We start from the raw sequence: 6,081 nt of genomic DNA, 5'->3' as shown, positions 1-6,081 counted from the left end.
TATGTTCAATACGTTGACACCTACAATATTTGTAACAAATATTTTTCTACTTTCAGGAACAAAGAAACAACAATGAAATTACAATTCAACAGCATCAAATATAGTTGTTTAAACGAATATGTTTCGGTTTGATATTTACAATCTTCCTAGAAAATCGGAAATAGCCGATAGATTATAACAAAGATTGAAAAATATTAAGACACCCCCTATTCTTTCTAATATGGACATGGTCAATGACAACGACAGTGCCAACCAAGAGCTAATGCAGGCTGCTTCTCAAGGGGATCTCGACGCTTTAAAACGTCAATTACCATCGGTCGAAAATCTAGATATCCAATGGGAACAAGGCTTCACGGTGTTGATGTTCGCTGCCCAAAACGACCACCACGAAACAGTGGAGCTCCTTGCTGCTAACCACGCCTCATTAGACATTACTGAGGACATCGGCAGAACTGCTCTTTATCTTGCCGCTGAAGCAGGTCACCTGAACAGCCTAAAGATTCTCCTCCACTATGGAGCCTCTGTGTACATTGCCGACAAAGATGGGATTTCCCCGTTGAGCATTGCGGCTAAAAAAGGTCATCAACTTTGTGTTCAAGAACTAGTCAACGCTGGTTCCTACATTGAAAGAAAAAGTTTTAAGGGCATTACAGCTTTGATGAATGCCGCCGCCAATGGGTTTCTTGCGTGCGTTGAGGAACTTATCAAAGGAGGCGCCGATGTCGACGCAACTGATCATTTTGGAGGAACAGCAGCATCCCGAGCAGCGAATTTAGGTCACATGGAATGTTTTCATGCCCTTGTACAAGCTGGAGCCGATGTTCTTTGGAGAGACGATTCTAAAGATTCGCCCCTTCATAAAGCTAATTTAAAACAAAAGGAATATGATTCTTCAATTAAAAAGAAATGTATGAATATTTGGGCACCTCAAGCTAATGAAATTGACCCAGAAACCGACAGATGTTTGACAAGAAGAGAAGTGTCTCAAATATTTAAAGCAATAAAAAATAATGAGATCGACAGACTCAGATCTCTAGTAGACAAAGGTTATGATGTGAATTGGACTTCAAAGAAAGGAAGAACACCATTAATGTTAGCTTGCCGTCTTGGTTTCATGGATATTGTAAGATTTTTAATTCAGGCTAAGGCAGAGATTAATGCCTCTGATAGTAATAAATTCACTGCTCTTTCGTGTTGCATCCAGTCGGGACACTGGAAATGTGCAGAGATCCTGGTAAGTTATGGAGCCAAAGTCAATATAATTAGAATTCCTGGAGCAACACCCTTGCTGAAAGCGACACAAAATGATCAATTCAGTTGCATCTATGCATTACTGAAAGGATGTGATACCCTCGTTATAGAAGGAGATTTGATGCCATTACTTGTTCCCGTGAGAAATGGTCAATTCCAAAACTTCCTAACTTTGGTCTCTTGGATTGCACACCATAGACATTCAAATTGTGTGAAACTAGATGAGAAATGGGACAATATTATTAATGCGACTGATTCCGCAGGCATGACGCCACTTATGTACGCAGCATTACATAATAATTTAGACTGTCTTAGAGAATTGATAAGCGCTGGAGCAAAGATAGATCTGAAGGATTATTTTGGAAAAACTGCTTTAATGATTGCTGTAAGCAGCAATAATATTACATGTGTCAAATTACTTTTAGTCTATGGCGCAAACTGTAATCTTGTAGACAGCAAAGGAAGAACAGCATTATTTTATGCTGTGAAATCAACCTCTACCGAGACAGAATCAGATTCCATACTTGGAGCAGATAAACCTTTACAACACTCCCCATGTATTCAATATCTTATCGAAAACAGGGTCATGATTAATACAATAGATACCAAAGGAAACACACCTTTGCATGTGGCCGCTAAGACCGGCTGTGCTGAGGGTGTTACTATCCTCCTGGACAAGAAGGCTGCAAAGCACATAACAAATAAGGCAGGCAGAACGCCTCTGATGCTAGCAGCCACAAACAATAGAGTGAGATGCCTGCAGGTTTTAACGGAGGCTAAAGTGGATACTAATCAAACGGATTGTTTGGGGATGACTGCTTTAATCCTAGCAACACGGTCTAACCACATCAACAGCGTCAAAGTCCTGTTACTAGCTCGGGCTGATGTCGACATAAAAGACTTGAACGGTGACACAGCGCTGATACACGCCGCTAGACATGGTCATTCACAATCCGTAGAATTACTTTTACGGAATGGAGCTTTAACTGACATAACTAACTCTAAAGGAGAAACTGCGATGAGTGTAGCTATCTCCTATAATCACATCGCTTGTTTACAAACATTGGTTGAATATGGTGTTGATTGGAATAATAGGCTTGTAGAAGAAATACTCAGCGCTAATCCTAACGGAATGAGACCCATGTTTTCTGAACAAAAATTGCCGACTCAGTCTGAGGCTGGACGTCAGCTATGCTATAAAAACAATGAGTTGATTCATGCAGCCAAACGCGGTGACGTATCTCTTTTGAAGACACTTCTTGAGAATGGAGCTTCAGTAAATGCCGTGGACGACAGTGGAGTTTCTCCCATCATGCTTGCAGCTCTGTACAACAAAACACAATGCGTCCAAATTTTAATCCACGCTGGTGCCAACGTGGACAAGCGAAGCAAAAAAGGAATAACGGCTTTAATGAATGCTTCCAACAGAGGTCACCAGCAATGTGTAGAAATGCTGCTTGCAGCCGGGGCCAACGTTGACCTTGTTGACAATACAAACATGACTGCCTTAGCCAGAGCTGCCTCCAGAGGCTATGTGGGTTGCTTGAAAGCTTTATTAGCGCGTGGAGCTGACGTTAACACCTGCAATAAAAGGGACAAAACTCCATTGATACTGGCCGCGGATAATTGTAAAATTGACTGCATGTTGGAACTTATTGAGTCAGGATGTGATGTCAACAGTAGGGATCACCTAGGAAGATCTGCCCTAACGATTGCTATCGAGAATCGCAGCTACAAAGTTGCCCAAATTCTCATAAGACTAAGTTCTGAAATAAAAAAAGATTTCGTGATAGCTGCATACCGCGGAAATGCCACTATTCTGAGAGATTTAGTTTCCATTGATTGCTGTATAGATTTGGTGGATAGCTATGGGGACACTGCACTAATACACTCTGTACGCTCTAGAAACGTCGACTGCCTTATCAAACTTATAGAGCCAGGAGCCAACGTGAACAAACAAAATAATCACGGCGATACGGCAATGATTATAGCAACAAGAAATAATGACATTCAAAGTCTGAACATTCTTTTAGAAGCAGGGGCCCGACGAGATAGTGTTGCTTACAATGGTGACTCAGCCCTGGGTGTCGCTGCTATAAAAGGCTTCAATAAATGCTTAGAACTTTTAACGCATGAAAGTGACTGCATTGAACTTGGTAACAATCTTGGACAGACCCCATTGATGTTAGCTGTTTTAAATAAACGGCTGAGGTATATAAAGACGTTAGTTGAAGCAGGGGCCGATGTCAATGCAAAGTGTAAACAAGGTAACACATGTCTTATGTATGCGACGTTACCTGGAAATGTACGGTGTGTGAAGCTTTTGCTTGAAAACGGTTCAGATGTAAATTAAAAAAATTCTGACGGTAACACTGCACTGATCTTGTCAGCGTCTGGAGGTTACGTCGACTGCTTGCATGCTCTCTTGGACTCGGCTGCTGATGCTAACATACAGAATGCTAATGGCATGACGGCGTTAATGAGATCTGTTGCTCTGGGGGAAACCACTCTGTTAATTGAGTGCTCCAAGATTTTGATAGAAAGAGGCAGTCAATAAAATCTAAAAGACAGCAATGGAAACACAGCCCTGCATCATGCAACTTTAAGCGGAAATGCTAAATGTGTAGCTCTTCTTGTTGAGAACAAATCACTTTTGGATGAAGTCAACAAGGAAGGCAAGACGCCATTGCTGCTGGCGATTATAAACTTGCAAGATGAGTGTCTCTCCATTCTCCTCAAGGCTGGTGCTGACGTCAGCATTAAATGCAGCAGTGGAGTCAGTGCCCTCATGTACGCCAGAACAGTTAACTCTAGGACTATCCTAGACCTGCTTATACAGTATATATTTCCCGTGGACAAAACTGATTCAGGCAGTAAAACAGCTTTACACATTGACGCTAAGGAGGGTTCCACTGGCTGCGTCGAGACCTTAGTTTTGGCAGGAGCGTCCGTCAACATCTCCAATAATTTCAAAGTGACACCTCTAATGAAAGCCGGGGCGGCCAATGCAAATGAAGAAGGTGAAAAAGATAACACAGCACACTAATGTATTCAGCGAAGACCGGAAACGATAATTTATTGTCAAAATTCATTACCTCAGGAGCAGTCGTCAATAAGGCTAATGTCAGTAGAGTCACACCGGTATTAAGTAGTGTACTAAATGTTAAATTAGAATGGGTTAAAAAGCATGTTTTGTCAGGAAATAATATAAGTGGTCAAGACAAAATTAGAGGTGCTGCTCCTGTGCACGCTGTTAAAACTTCACCTCCCGAGATGTTGGGCAACAGTTTGATAAAAGAAAAGCACAAACATGCATCAAGACATGATGGGAAGTCTGCTCTTCACATTGCTGTCTTAAAGAGGAACCTTACGTACATAGAGACACTTATTCAAAACGGAGCAAATGTCAACCTTGCTAACAAGTCAGGGCACACCCCATTGATTACAGCATCGAGAAGAGGATTGGTTGCTTGTGCCAAGACTCTCTTACAAAATGGTGCAGACATTAACTGTCGGTGTCATAAAGGAAAAACCGCCGTCATCTATGGAGCGACAAATTGCTCACTGCTTCAAGTTTTAGTTCGATGGAAACCAGAATTAAATATAGTTGACAGCGAAGGACATTCAGCATTGTTTTATGCCATTCAGAAAAACGCTCATAAATGCATCCAGCTGCTCATAGAATTTGGATCAGATGTCAACAAAACTTCAGCAGACGGTGAGACGTTTCTCCAGAAGGCCGTGAAGTTCCAATTGACAGTGTCTGTGAAGACTCTTATTCAAGCTGGAGCATCTGTCAATAAAGCAGACGCAAGCGGGTGTACCCCATTAATGATGGCCTGCACCACTCAATACACAAAAATATTAAATCTTCTCTTAAAGCGTGGTGCGCAAGTAAACGCGTGCAACTCTAAAAAAATAACGCCACTAATGATTGCAGCAGCCCTGGGTGACCTGCACAATTTAAAAATCTTGATAGATGTCGGAGCAGACGTAAATGCAACGGACGAGAAAGGCTGCACGAGTTTGATCCACGCGACGAAACACGGTCATTTAGCATGCGTTAAGCAGCTGATTCTGACAGGAGCTGACGTCAATCTAAGTACCATTAAAGGCGATACAGCTTTAAAGTATGCGGCGAAATACGGACATCTGGACTGCCTAAAAGTTTTAGCCTGATATCAACTCGGTAGATTATTAATGAGCTACGCCTTTGATCGCAGATTTGACAAAACGAGAAGAAGACTGCGTTCAATGTCTTGTTGAGTCAAGGGCGGATATTAATTGTACCTCTTCTCCATGTCACCCTTGACTTTGGTTATCTGATTGAGCAAAATGAAAAGATAATATTGCATTATTTGGTATCGCATTGCGTAATGTCAAACATTTAGCAAGTGGAACAGAGATAACATTGGAATAGTCAAATACTTCATCTTTGTGTAATCTATGCTTATGAAAATTATATTTACATTTAAACATTTTCAGATAATTATTTTAATAATCTTACAGATGTATGGATTTCTGTGTGTGTTTATTTGTGTATTTTCTCTCTAAGTTACAATGTAATTTTGTTGTGTCTGAAAAGCTATCCAGCTATTAACATGTAATACTACCCATGCTCAGAGCGCTTTTGGTCCAATCTCATTTGTCGACCAGTAGGGGTAGGGGGTATCTAGGAGTTGGTTTTCAGTAAACAGTAGGCGCTCAGTAAACACAACTCTGCCCGAGTCGGGTGTCGAACCTCGAGCCTCTAGGTAGCCAAGCCAAGCGCACTTGGCCTCTCGACCACGCTTCCCTTCGACCATTGTATTTGTATTTCTTATGATATTA

At 41.5% G+C, this 6,081-nt stretch overlaps 1 pseudogene; it reads left to right on the top strand.

Annotated features, from left to right (window-relative positions):
- The first annotated feature begins 226 nt into the window (after positions 1–226).
- On the top strand, positions 227–5,430 carry LOC106061595 (serine/threonine-protein phosphatase 6 regulatory ankyrin repeat subunit B-like; annotated as a pseudogene).
- The last annotated feature ends 651 nt before the right edge of the window (positions 5,431–6,081 follow it).

Source organism: Biomphalaria glabrata, chromosome 4 (genome assembly GCF_947242115.1).
Source record: "Biomphalaria glabrata chromosome 4, xgBioGlab47.1, whole genome shotgun sequence".
NCBI classification, from domain to species: Eukaryota; Metazoa; Mollusca; class Gastropoda; family Planorbidae; genus Biomphalaria; species Biomphalaria glabrata.
This window is presented reverse-complemented; position numbering and strand designations above follow the sequence as displayed.